Here is an 18873-nt window from a genome sequence, read left to right on the forward strand (position 1 = left end):
GGATTTAGAGGAAGTTGGGGAAAGCTAAAGATCCATTGTTAGACTTGCCTGGCCACAGGAGCCTGAAGGTTCCTAGGGAATGCTTGCTAGAGTCGGAGGCTGGAATAAAGCCATGTGAGTGGGGGAAAGGGATTCTGGAGAAAAAGGTCTGTATGATCCTGTGGAGCTGGGGCAGGGGAAGGAAGAGGAGGCTGTAGCTGCTGGTCTGCTACAAAGCTGAGGATGAGGCTTGGGAACAGATTTGGAAGAGAGGAGAGGGAGGTGAAGCTCTGCAGTTAGGTCACCCACTGCCCTGGTCTGCTCCACCACCCTACTGATTCCCACTTCTGATAACAATCAAGGCCCCAGCCTTGACTGCAAATGACCAAACCTGCATATGAGCGCTACATGTCTGTCAGAGAGCAGGCATCAGAGTCTAAACAGGTAACGGAAATCACAACAGCGCACTCAAGAGAGAATTTCATATAGCTATTCCTTACAAAAGAGAATTAACTATGTACAAAAATATTCAATAGGTAACTCATGAGGGAAATAATCTAAAATAAATAAAAATTGCATTAGTTCTTAGTGAACAACCAACAAGGCTTCAGGATTAGGGAGAAAGTTAGAGAGTGATAAAGAACTTAGAAAATTAGAGAAGGGGCTCACAAGACTGGAGTCTAGATCTCCTGGTGTGAACTTGTGGCATTGGAGGAACTGCTAACAGCTGGGATAAAGGAGTAGTCGGACATCCCAGGGATGAGACGGAAGGACGGGCAGACAGGAAGTAGGCAGGAAGGACCCCTCCTTTTTTTCTCCCTCATCCTTGAAGGCTTTCTCTACAACCCACTGTTACCTATGTTTAATAGAATGCCAGATACAAAGCAAAATGTTTTTAGGAGTCCCAAACCAGTAGGAGAGATTTTTTCTTTTTGTTTTTGTCTGAATGAAAGATAATAGTCTAATAGCTATCATACAATCTTTGGGAATAGTTGGCAAAAACCAAATGAATTCTAGAATGAATATTTGTCCACTTTCTCCAGAGCCATTAAACAATGCTATGTAGAGTGCTTGCCTGAGTAGCCACTGGCCACCCAGTGGTTACGCCCTCTACCATATTAGCCATCCCTTTAGAGGGGTGGGCAGGAGATGCACACTCATAAATCTTAAGGAAAAGAATTAAAATACTACATTATCAAAATCAGCTAATGTGAAGATAATTCACAAAAGGAAGGGTGACTTTTAAGCCCCATCCCACTAGAATCACTTGTTAAAATCACAGTGATTTTTCTGCCTTTGTGTATTTTTTTTTTTTGACTCGCGAGAGTCAGAAGTCACCCATCTAAGAAGCAAATCAATAACCGCCTTCCAAGACAACTTAACCTTAAGTACTGCTAATGCCTCTGCAAGCCCCGTAAGCTAGTTAGAGCTGCAGGTAGTCAGGAAGATGAACACAGCCTGCTGTCACTGAGACAGAAGGAAGTGTAACAAACCTCGTGGTAGCAGGCAATTGGTAGCACCACGGTGCTTAGAAACCTGCAGGAAAAAGCCCTTTGAACGAGTCAATCCACCTTAGCTTTCCAGGCTCATCTTATACCACTTCCCAAAGTCTGCTATAAATGACTACGTTGGATTGCAGAGTCATTTTAAGTTTCCCGTCTGTGCAGTTCCTCATGACTTGAGGCCCCCTCTCCCTCTGTGCCTCTTCCTTGGTGATATTCTTTGAAACCTTGATCAAGCAGCTGTTACATGAAGCCCAGTTCTGCTTTCTTCCACTTCTCTCTTCATTTTTAAACAAGATCTGTGCAGTGCATATTTCTTTTTTAATGATTTTAATTTTAATTTTGAATTTATAATTTAATCAAAAAATTTCTCCTTTCCCTTTTCTCCTTCTAAATCCTCCCATATACCCCTCATCATTCTCCTTAAAATTCATGGCCTCGCTTTTTACTAATTGTTATAGCATATACATATATACATATAGATCACATACATATGTATACATATGTGCATATATATGCATATGTGTATAATGTGTGTGTACATGTATATGTATGTATGTATATTCCTAAATATAACCTGTTCAGTCCATATGATTTTCTTGCATATATCTCAAGGCTGACGATTTGGCATGGGATAACGAATTGTTATGCTCTTCCCTTAGGAAGGCCATGTCTCCAGTTCTCAATTTTCCTCAGTTGACTATAGATCTTTGTGTACTGTTGAGGCTTCATGGGCTTTTAATCAATTATTATCTCAAATTTAAGATTGTGCCAATTATAATATGCCTCTTTATTTTGTAGACAATGAACACCATGTTTGTATAACATAAACATCATGTTAAAGTATTATGTATTTGTTATTTATTTCTTTTTCAAAAAGTGTATTTAAAATGTTTTCTTTTATATTTAAATTTTATTCACTTGAGGATGTATCTGAGTGCACGTAAGTGCAGTGCACTTAGAGGCCAGAAGAGGGCGTCAAATACACTGGAACCATAGAGAGGGTTGTGAGCCACCATGTGGGTGTTAGGAATGGAACCCAGGACTTATGTGAGAGTGTCAGTGCTCTCAACCACTGAATCACTATTATTTATGTTTCCTTACTACTATCTCATTTATTTTCTTTTGAGATAGTCTCACTCTAGCACACAGTTGCCTCAAACTTGGGGCAATCCTCCTGTATCAGATTGCCAAGTGTAGGGATTATGGGCATGTATCACCATAGCTATCTTGGTTTTCAAGGTAATTGAATATAAAGAAAACATATTTGAAATTAATAAAATGTAGGGTGAGGTATAGCTCAGTGGTAGAGTGCTTGCCTAGCGTACACAAGGTTCAATCCCCTGAATTACAAACACCAAACAAAGAACAGAATGTATCCTGATATACGGAACTATCTTCCTTGCCGAAGTGCAAAGTTGGGAGCTACGTAAGCCAGGAAACATGACTGAGTTGTCTTAGGACTCTAACACAGAGTGCGGTGAAAAGCAAAGTGCCGCTGGACACACAGCAGAACCCTCAGGAAATGTTAAAACAGGCTTCTCAGCCGAGGATGGGCAATTCTACTGGATCACCAGCTTTGATTTTGCTCTAGGAAGACATCTAATAACATGTGGGGTCCAAGGCAGGGTTACACCTGAGCTTTCTGGTCAGAGGGCCTCGCAGGTACCCTGACAGGACACTGGGCAGCTATGTGGGTGGTTTGATTTTTAATAGCATGGAAAGGCCCGAGCTCCCCCAACCAGCCACTTGCTACTGTTTCCTGAAAATCCCACCATAGGAAATCCTTCTCTTCCAGCACAGTGTGTAATTTCCTGAGGGGAAATCCCATTAAGCTTTATCTGACAGCATCATTATGTGAATTAGCATACTTAGTCCTTTGAACAACATGGGGGGAAAGAAACAATTTATAAAGAATTCTGATCCGATCGAGGCCTGCCCGTTTATTTTCAGTACAGGCCAAGAAAGGCAGGTTTGCAAGGGGCTCAGGGGGGTCAGGTCTATGGAGGTCACTGGGTTCCACGGCTCAAGCAGCTGAGGCGGAGGCTGGTGTCTCAGTGACAGGACACAAGACATCCCTGGGTGAGAGCTGGTCCTTGCTGGAATGTTCTGTTCCCGAGAATCGGCGTTTCTGTTTCAGATGCCCCTGTCCTGTTGAAAAATTCTGTTAATTGCAGCCCTTTTGCATCCTCGCCATTTTGGACACCTGTTTCCCTCCCGAAAGGCATGTTATTCACGACACCTGCTTGGGCCTTGCCTCTCCAATGGCCCCTCTCCTTTGCTTTCTGTATCACGTTTCTTCGAGCTCCCGAGTGGTTTGTGTTTTCTGTAATATTGGTCTACAAAACTTCACCTGGGAGTGGGGTGCACACCTATTCCATAACGTGCACAGCGCGAGAACCCCTTGGCTTTTGCCTCAGCCCATGTACTAGTAAGTACCCGTGTCCTGCCCTGGGATCTGATTAAACGCCAGTCTTTAAGTGATACAGCAACCAGTCTTTCTAGTCAAACCATGTCCTCTGGGGAAAACATATTTTACCCTCCTTGATCCTATCTACTATATGATTTATTTTACCTTTTAGTCTTCATAGACGACGTAGCTGAGCAGGTTAACTAAGTGTGCTTCTCTCTGCTTGTCACATATTCTGCTTGAGATACTGCTTCGGCACCTGTGAATTTGGCTTCCCTCCATGGCCTCTGTGTCTGGCCAGCTTACGGCATGGGACCTCTCCCCAGTGAGGGAAGACCCAGCAGATGTCTCACCTGTGGCCAGGGAAACGCAGCAGCCAACAGCGCAGGTCTTGCATTGCGTGACACTTGAACTTTGTCTACATGTTTTCAGTCCTACTTTTCACCACCCCCTCCCTATTTATGACTTTGCTGGAACCTCTTCAGTCATTTACCCTTGCCTTTCCTAGGAGTCCTTTCCTTTCTGAATAGGGTTCATATCACTTTTTACTACTATAATTCTGTAAAATAAAACCATCAATTTGGAGCCTTTTTTTTTTCTTCCGGGTGAACTGTATTTCTTTAAGGACATCTTCCATTATCCCATCCCTGAAACTTCTATTTAATCTTTGGAAGCTGCATGACGGCCAACATGCCTTTCAGAGATATCCCCAGTAATTTTATAATCCTAGTTCTCCCAACGTGATCACCAGGTAAACGCTTGACTTCTTTCTTTTACTTCTTTCCTGACAGGGCGCAATCATCCTTTGGATCATTATAAAGTCTCCGTCTCCACGATCATCCCTCAGAGATGGCTTTTGTTCACCTCCGCCCACCCCAGTTTAATATTTCCCTTATTGAAACTTTGAGAATCACTAGTCCTCTCTCCAATTTTTGAACATTACTCATTTTCTTCTCATTTTTTTCTTTTTGCTGTTTTTTGAGACAGGGTTTCTCTGTGTAGCTTTGTATCTTTCCTGGAACTCACTCTCTAGCCCAGGCTAGCCTCGAACTCACAGAGACCTACCTGCCTCTGCCTCCCGAGTGCACTTACTTTTCTTCTTTAGTATTAATTATTTATTTTGTGACACAGACAGAATTTAGACCTGGCTGACAAGGTTTCCACCTCCTGTCGCGCATATTCCACACTGTCTTCTCTCCTTTAGTGTGGTACATCTAGAGCTATCTATGGTCATCACTCTTGGATACGATGATGATATGACCCGAGGGATTTTGTGAACTTCAGTGTGGCCTAGTCAAAAGGGAGATTAGCAGTGTGATCACGAACTCAAGAGTTAAACCCTCTAGGGAAACAAAACCAATGTCAGGTTGATCTCACGGAGGCCTCAGAGGCACAGTTGGAAGGCTCTGAAATATGCTAAAACAGGACACCCGGGAAGCCTCAAAGGTGGCGATGGTGCTCCAAGGATAGTAGAGCAGCGTGACACTACTGTGAGTAACCCCAGTGTGGCTCACACCTTGACGGTAGCCTGTAAGCCCGGGAGCAGAAGACCAAGCTGTCCCGTGCCTAGGTACATACCCCGAGGAGCTACTGACAGCTAATTACACAGCAATAGAAACAGAGGTAGGAGCCATACCCCTCAGATGTCCCCTTGAACCTACTGCGAGCGCGCGTGCGTGCATGCATGCATGCGTGCGTGCGTGCGTGCGTGCGTGCGTGAGTGCGTGCGTGCGTGCGTGCGTGCGTGCGTGTGTGTGTGTGTGTGTGTGTGTGTGTTTATTCATTTTTTTGTGTGTGTATTCATTTTTCTGTGACCACACTTCCCACTCACTGTCTTAACTCCAATTTCTTCAGGACAAAAACTCCTACTATATTTGACCTTTCTTTTGGGTAGCTTTGTATGTCTCTGCTTTGATTTTTTCCCCCATAGATTTACTTAATTTATTTATGTTTTTCTCCCTGGAAATTTTTTTTTCTCTTTTTTCTTTTGTTTCAGTTTTCAAATCAATGAACTTGATGTATTTTATTCATTTATTGTCTTTCATAAGCTTCTCAGCTTTCTTGGTTACTGGCATTGAATTGAAGGCAAGCTTGCTATGGTGACATAATCCTCAATGCACCCGTGACACTGATTCAGTCATTTACTTTCTCTTTCTTTGAATTTTTTTTTCCCCACTGAATAGCTCGAATGTCAACCTAAAATGTCAGGTAATCTCCTAAGTATTGTTGTTGCAGAGATAAATAAGACAAAGGCTTTGGTTCAAAGTATTCCTATTACAGTGCAGATAGCACAGTTGCCAGCATCAAATGCGACTTTAAAAATGAAATTTAAGGCATAAGTTCTGCAAGGCACATGCTTGTAATTCCAGAAGGTGAGACAGCAGGAAAGGTGGGCCACAGGTTCAAGGCCAGCCTGGCTGCATAGTGAGTTCCAGGCCATCTTGTCCTGTATACTAAGGCCTTGACTATCAATGAAAAGATATGGCTACCAAGAATAACATACAAATGCATGCATGCATAAATAAAGGGAGGATTTGCTGCAATTTTGTGACAGAAGATGAGTTTAAATTAATAGAGGAAGAATATGAATTCAATGAATTATCTTGCCCCCCAAATATCAGTCCATTTGTATTTCTTTCAAGTTGTCATTCACTTGGATGTTTTAAGCAGTTATTATACACAGACATGTGTCAGACATTTAGAAATGGGTAGGAAGGCATAAGCAGGATATACAGACAGTCTCGCCCTATATTTTCTCAATAGAGGTCACATTATCATCTACTCTCACAGGGCACCCTGGGGAATGCTTTGCTCTTTCCAGAAGGACAAATATGATATATGAGGACAATGGCCAGGTATATATAGATCATGATCATAGAATTAGTATGGTCGTGGCATGCCCTTATATTATTTTCTTTCAACAAGCACAATTTGACTTTCAACCTCTGTTGGAGGTGGTGGATATGTAAATTATCATGGCCTTAGGATATGCAGCTAGGCATGAAGTCAATAGCATGGCTGTCAGTGAATTGGGGTAAGAAACATGCCAGCTTGAACAGAAAACAAACACATTTCACATAAGAAGTGTGAATTTTCCATGGAAATGAGAAAAGAGAATTCCTAAGAGAACTTATTTCCTTGTCTATTTATTTCTGCCCTGTAGGAAGATGGTAATGGGAAATATTTTAATAACATTGTAAGCTGTAACAAAGACAGTGCTATTTTTGAATGATAATATCATATTTTCGCTAGAGTCCCAAACATAATACACATCTCACTTGCAGGGTGTGTGCATCATTCTCAAAGCAGGCTGGCTGTGGTGTTTAAATGTCTTTGACCACCACATGTGTTCAGCAAATTCCAGATGTGCCTGCTGTCTGGTGAGAACTGGCTCATCTAACAGCGAGGACATGGAAATTGGGGGAGACAATGATGCTGTGCACAGCAAATTTTCTCTGGGTTTCTTCATTCACGTGTGTGACTGTGACAGACCATCTGAAGGACAGAAATTTCTTTTCACTGAGTCCTTGAAGCAAGGAGGTCTTAGGTCAAGATCCAGGGTCTGGTGAGGGCCACCTCACTGCTCCTCGTGCGGCAGAGAAGCTTCTTTCCTAAGGAATGAGCATGTTCAGGACCTAAACACCAGTTAGGCTTAAGCTTCCAATGCTGCTTCTTTAGGGTTTAAAGTCAGCGTGACTTTGGAGAGACGAACATGCAAACCGTAGCACCGGGTAACAGCACTTGGAATTCTGAATCACTTTGGCAGAAGGTTCTATTCCATGCTTCTGACATACGGGTTACAACACTCTCCCCTGAGGTTTGGTAAATGTAACTTGGTGAAGCACTGTGTGACCAGTTGATTCCAAATGTGTAAATGAGAAGGCTAGTGGAGGGACACCCACGGGGTGAGGTGTGCGTGTGGGAAAGGCTGCAGAGCACTCTTCTTTAGGGATACTGTAGCTGAAGTTTTCTCCAGTCCCGCCCAGCCCCTCAGACCCGCAACCACTTATAAAATAAACACACAAAGACTTATATTACTTACAAACTGTATGGCTGTGGCAGGCTTCTTGCTATCTAGTTCTCATATCTTAAATTAACCCATTTCTATAAATCTATACCTCTGCTTCTCATGGCGGTGGAGGCTGGCAGCGTCTCCAGACTCAGCCTTCCACTTCCCAGAATTCTCCTCTCTCTTTGTCCTGCCTATATTTCCTGCCTGGCTACTGCCCAACCAGCATTTTATTTATTAACCAATCAGAGCAACACATTCAGAGCATACAGAACATCCCAAAGCATCGCCAGTGCTCCCAGCCTCTCAACATGTTCATCCACAGAGAAGCTCACCAGATCTCATTTTACTATTCTATTTTGATTAGAAAAAAAAAAAAGCTGAATTTCATGACATTTTCAAACATGCATCCCATAATGCTAATCTCTCCCCTAATATCCTTCATTTCCTGGACCCCACAAAGATGGTTTCTCCTCAGCTTTCTCGTTGTATGTTAATGCATACTCAAGCAGATACATAAATCTTGAATCCCGTATGAGAAACACCAGGATACTGTGTTGCTTTCACGTCTCAGTAGCTTCTGCTATGCGCCTTCCTTTTTATCTTCTGGTTGTTTGAGTCTTTATAGGGCCTTATCTTGAACACGTGTGCACATGCACACAGACACATACAGACATTCTCATGCACACTCCCATGCACACACACATGAACACACACACATGCATATGCACACACATAGGCACTCACACACAAACACCAAACACACACACACACACACACACACACACACACACACACACACACATACACACATACACACACACTCATGCACCATGGATAAACACATACATATAAACATGCACACAATTGTACAAACATGCATGCTCACACATGTGTACACATGGGCAGTCACATACACACAAACACATGTGTATGAACACATACACACATACATACACACAAATGCACTCACATGCAAGCACACATACACACACATAGACACACATGCACGGACACAGTCATACATATGCACATACACATGCATGCATGCACACATACGCACATATATACACACATACTGGGTATTTTAGTAAATATTCTTGGTCTTTGAAAGCTTGTAAGAGGCTAACTTTTAAAAAATGTTTTTAAAATTTAAAGCAGTTAAGGTGGTTCTTATACCTGGGGGACATCTCCGTGAGGACTGTAAATGGACTCTAGTGTTGGCGGGTCTTAAAATGGACCAGCTCTGCATGACTCCAGAGCTGTATTCATGAGGAATCTATGAAAGGCCTTTACATTTTCACAGCATGTTATAATCATTATCAAGTTAATTTCTGTGCCACCCAGTGAGAGAAGTAAATACTGATACCCCCTTTTGTAACAAATAAAAGAAATGAGACATAATGGAGGTCATTTTATGTTCATTTTAACCCACTGCTGAAACTAAGACTTTTATTTTGGTTTTCTGTCCCTCATTCCCTGTCATCTGGAGTACAAATATAGACTTCCACTGTTACAAATCCCTAGCATCCAAACACAGAAATGAAGTTCATATTGCTTAGAAGGAAAATCTACCAGTAAAAATAAGCCCTTCATGGGATTTTAATATGTATCTACAGTGATCAATTTTTATTTCAGTATAAAATACATAAATAAACTATACACTGCACACCATGGTTCTGATAGCGACAAAACACTTCATCATCTAAGAAAAGAACAATTATTTTTATCAGATCACGTAAATTCATGAAGTTAGGATTTCTGGTACATCACCTTCTAATGTGGCTTCATGTAAAATTAAAAACAAAAACAAAAACAAGAAAAGCTCTTGCTGTAATATTTTCTCATTCTCACAGCGATAGCAGCCGGGGAATTAGGTTGGCATTGAATGTAAGAGGACCAAGGCTAGACTGTACTCTGCTAATGTGTGTTTCCTAGTGTGACATGGCTGTTCCACGTGTGTTACATACCTGCTCCTGTTCATTGGAACATTCCAGAACAGGGTAGGCGTTATTTCCGTGTCCCCAGCAGGAAAAATAACACACAGGTGCTCGTGCTGCTTTTCTGAAATGTGTAGATGACAATGGCAGCAGTGACTTATGCCTTTGACAATAAGACAAGCCTCTAACACAGTAACTACACTCCATGCCCAGAGTGCACTGCTCCATGTCCAATAGCTGGGTCATGACTTAACAAACACTGTCCTGTAAAACGTGCTCTATGATTCCATAGTATGGGTAAATGATATTAGCCTAAAAGCAAAACTTTCAAGAACTTTTGCCAAATGAAAAGAATTCCTTCTATATACTCCCAATTGAATGTTTTCAATCAGAACTGCAATCTTTGGGGGGAAATTCTTCATTGTCACTATTGTAGTTTTCCTCTAAAGTTACAATTTTGATAAAAGAGTATTTTTGGCCTTCTAGATGATGGGAAAGATAGAGAAATTTTCCTTAAAACATTTGCATGGCTTCATATCTGAAATACACTTTTATTTCAATTTTAGAAAAGTAGGTCATCTTATTAATATCTGAAGCAAGATATTGCCAGTTTCTTTATTGTATGCCTTTAAAATACACTTTAATCATCATCTATAATCATAACTCTAAGTACTATTAGAGGATTTCTTGATAGCACATCTCTAATGTACCTGAACCAGTTCTTTTTTATCAGACAAAATGATTTTCAATAATAAATGGGGCCCACTCTTCAAAGGTACTTATTTGGGGAGATTTTTATAAAACTGGAGTATAAAACAATTAAGAGCATATCATTTGGTGACTGATGTCCCTAAATTATTAAACATGCCTCTTACCTGAAGCTTCCTGGAGTGTGTTCTATATATATTTAGGATTATGAACTTAATCTCAGGCATAAAAATTAAAGTTCAGAGCCTAATCATATAACAGCATATTTTTAGATGTAAGAGGGAAACTAATATTTTAACAATGAAACACTAGGGTTTTTTTTTTTTTTTTTTTTTTTTTTTTTTTTTTTTTTTTTTAGCACTTTAGTAAGAAGGTTAAGAAATAAGAGCCCAGCCAAGGTTAGCAAGGAATACATTCCTGACTCAAGGAAACCCCAGATGAGGACAATGGCAGTGATCTCCAAAATGATTGAGATTGATCAGAATCTCACTGAGAATTTTACACGCACTCTCTCATCTTTCTGCTCTAACTCTGTGAGGATATATGGCTGCTTCTGTTACACAGGTGAGAAAATACATGTTTTTACTACTTTGATACAGCTTTCATAAGAAAGTATCACAGGCTAGATGATTCAATGAACTGGCTTTTTGCTTCACAGATTGGAAGCTCAGAATCAGAAATCGCAGTGACGGCAGGATGGGAAGGATCTGACCTGGGTCCCTTCCCACTGCATATGTGAAGCCTTCTTCCTTCGAGTGCATGCTCGAGTTTCTCACTTTCCTAAGGACAGTAGGTATGTTGAATTAGCATTCTCTCTAATGGCTTCCCTCTCACTCCTAAAAAAATGTCACACTGTGATATTCTGGATTAAATTAAATAAACCCTTTGAGCCTTTACTACATGCTAGGGAATATGTTTGGCATGTAGGAGACAGGGGAAAAAATGACAATTTGATTTCTGGTTGGAGATAAGGATATAGTCTTTGAAAACTCTTTCCCTCTGAAAATGAGGTCAAGACCATGCCAGAGAGCTAGAATCTGTCAGTGAGCAAGAGTATTGAAAACTATGGAACTAGGTCTGACACAGGGGTTGTCCAATCAAGAATACTGGGTAAAATAAGGAAGAAAGTATGCGTTCCAATGCCCATGAAGACAAGAACCAAAGCTGAGGTGGGACCCTCTGAGACCAGAAATGGCACAGAGATCAAAAATCCAAAACATGATCACCCAAAGCTGAAGGGTCATTGTAGCACTGCTTAGAACTCCATCAAATGGCAATAGGCGTAAGAGCCAAGTTATGGTGATTCTCCAAACAAGGAAATCCTTTAGAGTGGAAAAAAGGTAAGAATAACAGGCGTTGGGGATGCTTTGAGCCCACCGGGGAATGGTGATCACTGTAGACAATAGGGACATCCTAGGTTTTAATTTTTGTTTTGTAGTCATATCTTTACACGCATGTATGTATGTGTTTGTGCACAGGTGTGCATGCACACATGGAGTCACCAAAAAAAATTTTTTTTTTGAAACAAGGATTCCCATTGAGACTTGGGGTTTGTTGATTAGTCTAAGCTGGCTAATCAGCAATCTTCAGGGAGGTACCTATCTCCACCTTCCTGGGAGCTGTTTTAGAAAGGACCACACAGCACCACCTGCAAGTGAAATTTTAGTTTCAGTGGGATAACAAACTATTCACAAGGGAGCCTGCATATGCAGCAGTAGATGGCCAACAGAGAAGAACTCAGCGGCATCTGGGAAGGCTGCTTGGCTCATAATGTCAAGTCGGGGCTTTAAAAAATTCTATTCTATTTTTTTATTTTATTTTAGTTACATGTTTTCCCCGACAGGTTCTTTGCATATATGTTATGGCTTCCAGTTTACTATTTTTATAGGATTCCTGAGTATCTGAAAGAGTGGATCTCTCTGTCTATTTGTGTTTTTTCTTGGACTCTTTTCCTTCTGTTCCTTTAGTTTGTCTTATTCAGATGTGTATGTTTTTGTTTTATCTTATTTTATTATTACCCCTTAGAAGCCTATTTGCTTTCTAGCGAGGGACAGGAAGGGAGTGGATCCCGATGGGAGTGGAACTGGGGTGGAGCTGGGAGGAGTAGAGGGATGAGACACTCTAACCAGGACATATTATATGAAAAAAAAAACATTTTCAATAAAAGAAAACACAGAAGAAAAGAGGTATAAGAAACTCGTTTTTTAACTAGAAAAACAAATGTATTTAGTGACTCAACATGCCAGGTTAATAGAAGAATGGGCCAGATTTCTTTTGTGGGTGCTAAGGAAATACTAGGACGGTGTCTCAAGAGAAAATTGCACAATTCTTGAGAAATAAGAGAAATTGAGAAATAAGAAGAAAAGCTTACTTCCAGAAATGTTTAAGGAAAAATACGTAACTTTCTATAACAGAAATGGGACTGGAGCTTAGGGAAAGGGTCACGTGGAAGAATTCTCAAAAGAAATTATGAAGAAATAAACACATGAATGAGGGCTGGACCCAGAGTTTTCCAGAGCAAGAGCTGCTTCTGCCGTGTCCCTGATGCAGATAACGGGGTCTGCATGGAGAGCCAGCAGTTAGAGGGCTAATGGTTCTTGATGGCTGCATATGTAATTAGTGGATAAGAACTGCTCACTTAATCTTATATTTTTACCTTAGTGATGTCTGAACACTGGCTTTAATGAGGGGACAGTGATAATTTACATTATCTAAGTATTAAGAATAAATCTTGTGATATAACTAGTTGCGACTCAGAAGAATAAAGTATTTAGAAATTTAAAAAAAAAGGAGATAGCCATACTGAGCTCTATGAGCACAATTATATGCCCTCTATGTGCATGAAGAGAGCTAAGGTAGGGCACGAAGCCAGTGAAAGGATGTGTAGAAGTAAGAATACTTGGGGTTGCATTTATCGGTGACTTAGACTTCAGTCATGAATAAAGACAAGGAAAGGCTTTCATAGAGAACACATACTATACACAATATGGAGGGAGAAACTGTTGTAGTGAGTTGTGCTTTTCATTTTTTTGTTTTTTTTTCAGTTTTTCAAGACAGGGTTTTTCCGTGTAGTTTTGGTGACTGTCCTGGTTCTCGTTCTGTAGACCAGGCTGGCCTCGAACTCACAGAGATCCGCCTGCCTCTGCCTCCTGAGTGCTGGGATTAAAGGCATGTGCCATCGCCATGTGGCATGTTTTCCATTATTTTATGAAGAAATATTATTTAAATGCTCATCACATGAAAGAGAATGACCAAAGAATTAGAGATCCATTATTATTAATACTATGTAGGTTCCTACATCCTACTATGACAAGATGGGCAATTCTGAAAAAAATGTTTATACTTATTAATAACTGAACAATAATGAAAATGACTATTTTATCGCTATCTTTAAAATATATCTTATTAATAATTACCATAAATGCTTGGTAAAATTAGAATGAATATTATCCCTATATAGTATGTATAATCCAGCTCTTTTCCATCAGAAGAAATGATATTTAGTATTATTGATTGTGTAATTTTAGTGCACACATATGATGTCTTAAAAATGAAAGAAAATGTGCATAAAGTATGCAAGGACCAGGGATAGTATGTTAGTTGGGATGTTGAAGAACCTGCCTATGTCTAGGCTACATCCCATACATACTGTTTCCATGTTTTTGATCTTTTGATCACAATGACTGGTAAATTTTATGCTATAAAGAGACAGAATAAATTGAATTATGTCAACTGTCACTTTTTCCCATACTGAGTGCAATTATACTTTCTATGTTCTGCCTGAAAAGTGAATAATTCCAGTCCTTCAATTAATAGCATTCATATTCCTTACAAGTGTGGGTAGCAGATAATATCATTTTCAAAAAAAATTTTTAAAGCAGATAATAGAAAACTCCCAGAATTCCCTTGATTATTTGTGCTGGATAGTTTTCTGTCGACTTGATATAAGCTAAAGTCATCTGAGAGGAGGGAACCTCAATTAAGAAAATGCCTCCATAATATCTAGCTGTAGGGCATTTTCTTAATTAATTATTGATGTGGAAGTCCCAGACCATTGTGGATAGGGAAGTCCCGAGCTTGGTGGTCTTGGGGTCTATAAGAAAGCATGCAGCTTCCTGCGTCCCTTGTAGTTTGTGGCAGATGGGGGAGCTGACCCCGAGTTCCTAAGAGTGGGAGAGCTGTCACTGCCCCTCACTAGCAGCAGCACTCGGGAGAGTTGACCCTATACCTCATCTGGGCAACACAGAAGAGCTGGTCCTGATGTAGTAGATGTGGGAGGGTAGAACCTGAGTGCGAGAAAGCCATCAAATTGGCCCTGCTCCTTGCTCATCTGCTGTGAGGGGTGAGCTAGCCAGGACAATGCTGGAGAGCTCCCCCTGGTGGAGAGCTGGCAGGCTACCAACCCTGCAATTGCCCAGGCTCAGAACCAGGGTTATGAGTTGGCCCACCGCAATATCCACCCTATCTATGATCTGTTGGAGCATGTGAAGGGGCCGGTCCTGCAGACACAGAGCAATAGCAGGATATCCAAGAGGAGTCTGAGTGAGGGCCTAGCATCAATAGTGTAGCAGAAACCAGAGGCATGGAAACAGACCAATGAGTCTTTGCAATGAACACTTGTAAGTAAAGACATATTGATAAAAGGGTAAAGTGTGTGACTAATTGTGTCACGTTACATCTTCCATGATGAGATTTTTCTTTATTTCCTTTTTTAGCTTAAATTTTATTTTATTTTATTTGGTGGGATGGATTGCAAGGGCAGAGGGTAGATATGAAGGGATGGAGAAATGAATGGGATAGAGATGCATGATGTGAAAGACATAAAGAATAAAGAAAAAGAAAATTAAAAAAAGGAATCCAGTAAATAAAGATGCAGTCATGTATCAAAGTTAATAAATAACAGTTCTCAGATTTGCACACACATACGTCGGTTCTAGAATAAATACGGTTCTAAAATACGGTTCTAAAATACGGCCTGGATACTTCCTATCTTTCACTGACAGTGATGGCTTTAAGGATGTGTGTGTGTGTGTGTGTGTGCGCGCGTGTGTGTGTGTGCGCGCACGCGTGCATGTGTGTCTGTGTGTATGCATATTAGGGATATTAGGGTTGAAAGGGAGATAGGAGAAAGTGTAACACAAATTGCTAAACACTTTTATTAATAAAAAACCCTGGAGCCAGATATTTGAGTGAAAGCTGAAAGCTCAGAGGAATAGAACAAGCCAGCCACAAGTTCTTACCACTAGGAGATCCTCGGCCCAAGAGAGCTACTTCCTGTATACCCATGCCTGTATACCTTTCTGTGCCCTGCCATCTCACTTCCTCTCTCTGCCCAGCTACATCACTTCCTCTTTCTGCCCAGCTCTATCACTTCCTGTCTGTCTGTACAGAACTCCAGATCTCTGTGGTGATAGATTAATGGCGTGTGTCACCACACCAGACTCTGTTTCCCATGTGGCCTTGACCTCACAGAGATCTGAATGAATCCCTGCCTCCTGAATGCCAGGATTAAAAGCATGTGCTACCACTGCCTGACCTCTATGTTTAATATAGTGACTGGCTTTTTTTTTTTTTTTTTTTTTTGATTGCTAGGAAAGCTTTATTTGTTAGAACACAAATAAAATATCACCACATTTATCTTTTTTGTCTAAAATAGGAAAAAAGTTATAACTAATATAAGAAAAACTATATACAATAAGTACAATAACTATATACAATATATACAGGCAATAAATACATCAACAATGTCTAGTCCATTTGCATTTGACAAATTCAGTGAAAATACTCCATTATCCATCCTATGTTGCTGAGTCCAAAATGTACCTAACTTACTTTCTATCCTAATTTGTATTACCAAGTGAAAACTGTCTTTTGATGTCTTTCAAATTTATATACTTCACACCTCTTTAGTGCGTTTCTTTTCTTAATTTGTTAACAATGAAAACTATAACTATCTAATCTTCAACTCTCTCAGAGACCCAAGAAGGAAATAATATTACATAGTTAAACAGGAAGTGCAAACAAGTGACTTCCAAAAACAATATGAGGAATGACAAAAACAGCTGGCTGCCCGGACAGTCACCTAAGGTTTCTCTGCAACACTGGAGCATCCATCTTCAGCCTACAGGTCTAGCATATCGGAGAGACTCATTTATGAAGCAGGATTTTCTAAAGAGCCTTCCTACCTTGTCTTGGCAAGGATAGGCAGTCCTTTCTTTTGTGTTCTGCTTGTCCATTTTGGACAGCATACTGTCAGCAGTCTAGGCAAGTGGACTTTCTTGCCCAGTAGCTAATTTTTTTCATAATTAATTTAATTTTACATATCAGCCACAGATTTCCCTATCCTCCCTCCCCCCCAGTCTCTCCCCCCCCCCAATCTACCCCCCATTCCCACCTCCTCCAAGGCAAGGTCTCCCCTGGGGAGTCAGCAGAGCCTGGGAGATTCAGTTGAGGCAGGTCCAGTCCCCTCCTCCCTGTACCAAGGCTGAGCAAAGTATCTCAGCATAGGCCCTAGGTTCCAAAAAGCCAACGCATGCACCAAGGACAAGTCCCGGTCCCACTGCTTGGGGGCCTCCTAAACAGTTCAAGCTAATCAACTGTCTCACTTATCCAGAAGGCCTGGTCCAATTCCATGGGAGCTCCTCAGCTATTGGTTCACATTTCATGTGTTTCTGCAGGTTTGGCTATTTGTCCCTGTGCTTTTTCATTGGAAAGCACTAATCATGAACTCAATATCTCTTGCTCATATAATCCCTCCTCTCTCTTGCCAATTGGACTCCTGGAGTTCCACCAGGGGCTTGGCCGTGGATCTCTGCATCTGCTTCCATCAGTCACTGGATGAGAGATCTATCCTAACAGTTAGGATGTTTGGCCATCCAATCACCAGAGTAGGTCAGCTCAGGCACTCTCTTGACCATTGCCAGTAATCTATAGGGGAGGTATTTTTGTGGATTTCTGGGGAACCTCTCTAGCACTCTGCTTCTTCCTATTCCTATGGGGTATTCATTTATCATGGTATCTCCTTTCTTGTTCTCCCACTCTGTTCCTGATACAGCTTGGACCTCCCGCTCCCCTAAGCTCTCTTCCCTCCCGAACCTTGCCCTTCATTACCCTCCACCACAATTTAGCAAGTTTTTGGTGAGTTAGCTGTATCATTTGTTGTCCAGTCTCTGCATAATGAGAAAATGCAGGGCTTGTCTCAAGTTCTTGCTGGAGTAGTCTGTGAGGCTGGATCATCTCAGCTAACCATCTCAAAATTGTTCTGAGCAGTATGTAGTCCAAAGCCAATATTTGGGTGGTGTTTGCCAGCTCGGTGGTATTAACATTGTCCTGACAGAATCATCATTGTGGGGCCCCATCACTTTTTTGGAGACTTCAAAGTAGCTGTTAGGCATGGTCATGGTTCCCTGCAGAAAACTGATAAAGACTCAAACCTGAAATCATGTACAGGAAGCTAGATGAAGCCTTTTTCCTAGGATTAGTTAGTACTCTATGACCATTAATATCATGACAAAAGTTTAAAATATATATAAATCTTATAAATTTTGACACATTCATACCTTGAGGAAAGTTTTAAATAATCAAAATAGAACCAAAGAATTATGAGATTAGTGGCAATAGAATAGTCCCTTAATTTTGGTTTTTCTTCTGTCCCATATCAGGTAGCTCTTCTGACATGATACAGATATTTTGCATTTTCCTTTAATAGGCATGCTTGGGTCTAGAGAAGGAGAGAGCCATGCTCCAACTCCAAAGTGAGCTTTAATTTTTAATTGAACTGGGACTACATAAAGACCATTTGTGTCAAGTGTCTGTGAGAACAGCAGAAATAATCATTTAGGAAGACTTATGAAATTTCATCCTGTTAGATATCTGATATAACAGTAGGCCAATTTACTCTTTTTCTTGGGACATTTTTTTTCTGGATGATTTGTCCTTTTTCTTCAGCTGTCTCATTTGTCCAGTGTTCTTCAGATTCCTTAGCCTTCATTCTCCTGAAATTTAAAACAAAAACCCTTCCCCAACCATAACTTTGGGGAGGTTCCCTTTTGGCAAGTTATATCTGATGAAATGAAAAGCATTTTTTAGTCCTATAAGTTTGTTTAGATTGAATGGTCATGCTGGTTGATGAACCATCACCTCTTCTAATTAAGAGGTCGCTCTTGCCAAGTTGAACCTTTATCCATTTTTATGGTATCCATAGCTTTTCCTCTCCTGTACCAAAAGCAAAACCTTGTCCCCAATGTAATACAGATCCTATTTTCCATTCTGAGGTCAGCACATCTTAAAGTATATAGGCTTATTAAATTCTGTGTTTTTGTTCTA

The sequence above is a fragment of the Peromyscus leucopus genome, chromosome 22 (genome assembly GCF_004664715.2).
Source record: "Peromyscus leucopus breed LL Stock chromosome 22, UCI_PerLeu_2.1, whole genome shotgun sequence".
NCBI classification, from domain to species: Eukaryota; Metazoa; Chordata; class Mammalia; order Rodentia; family Cricetidae; genus Peromyscus; species Peromyscus leucopus.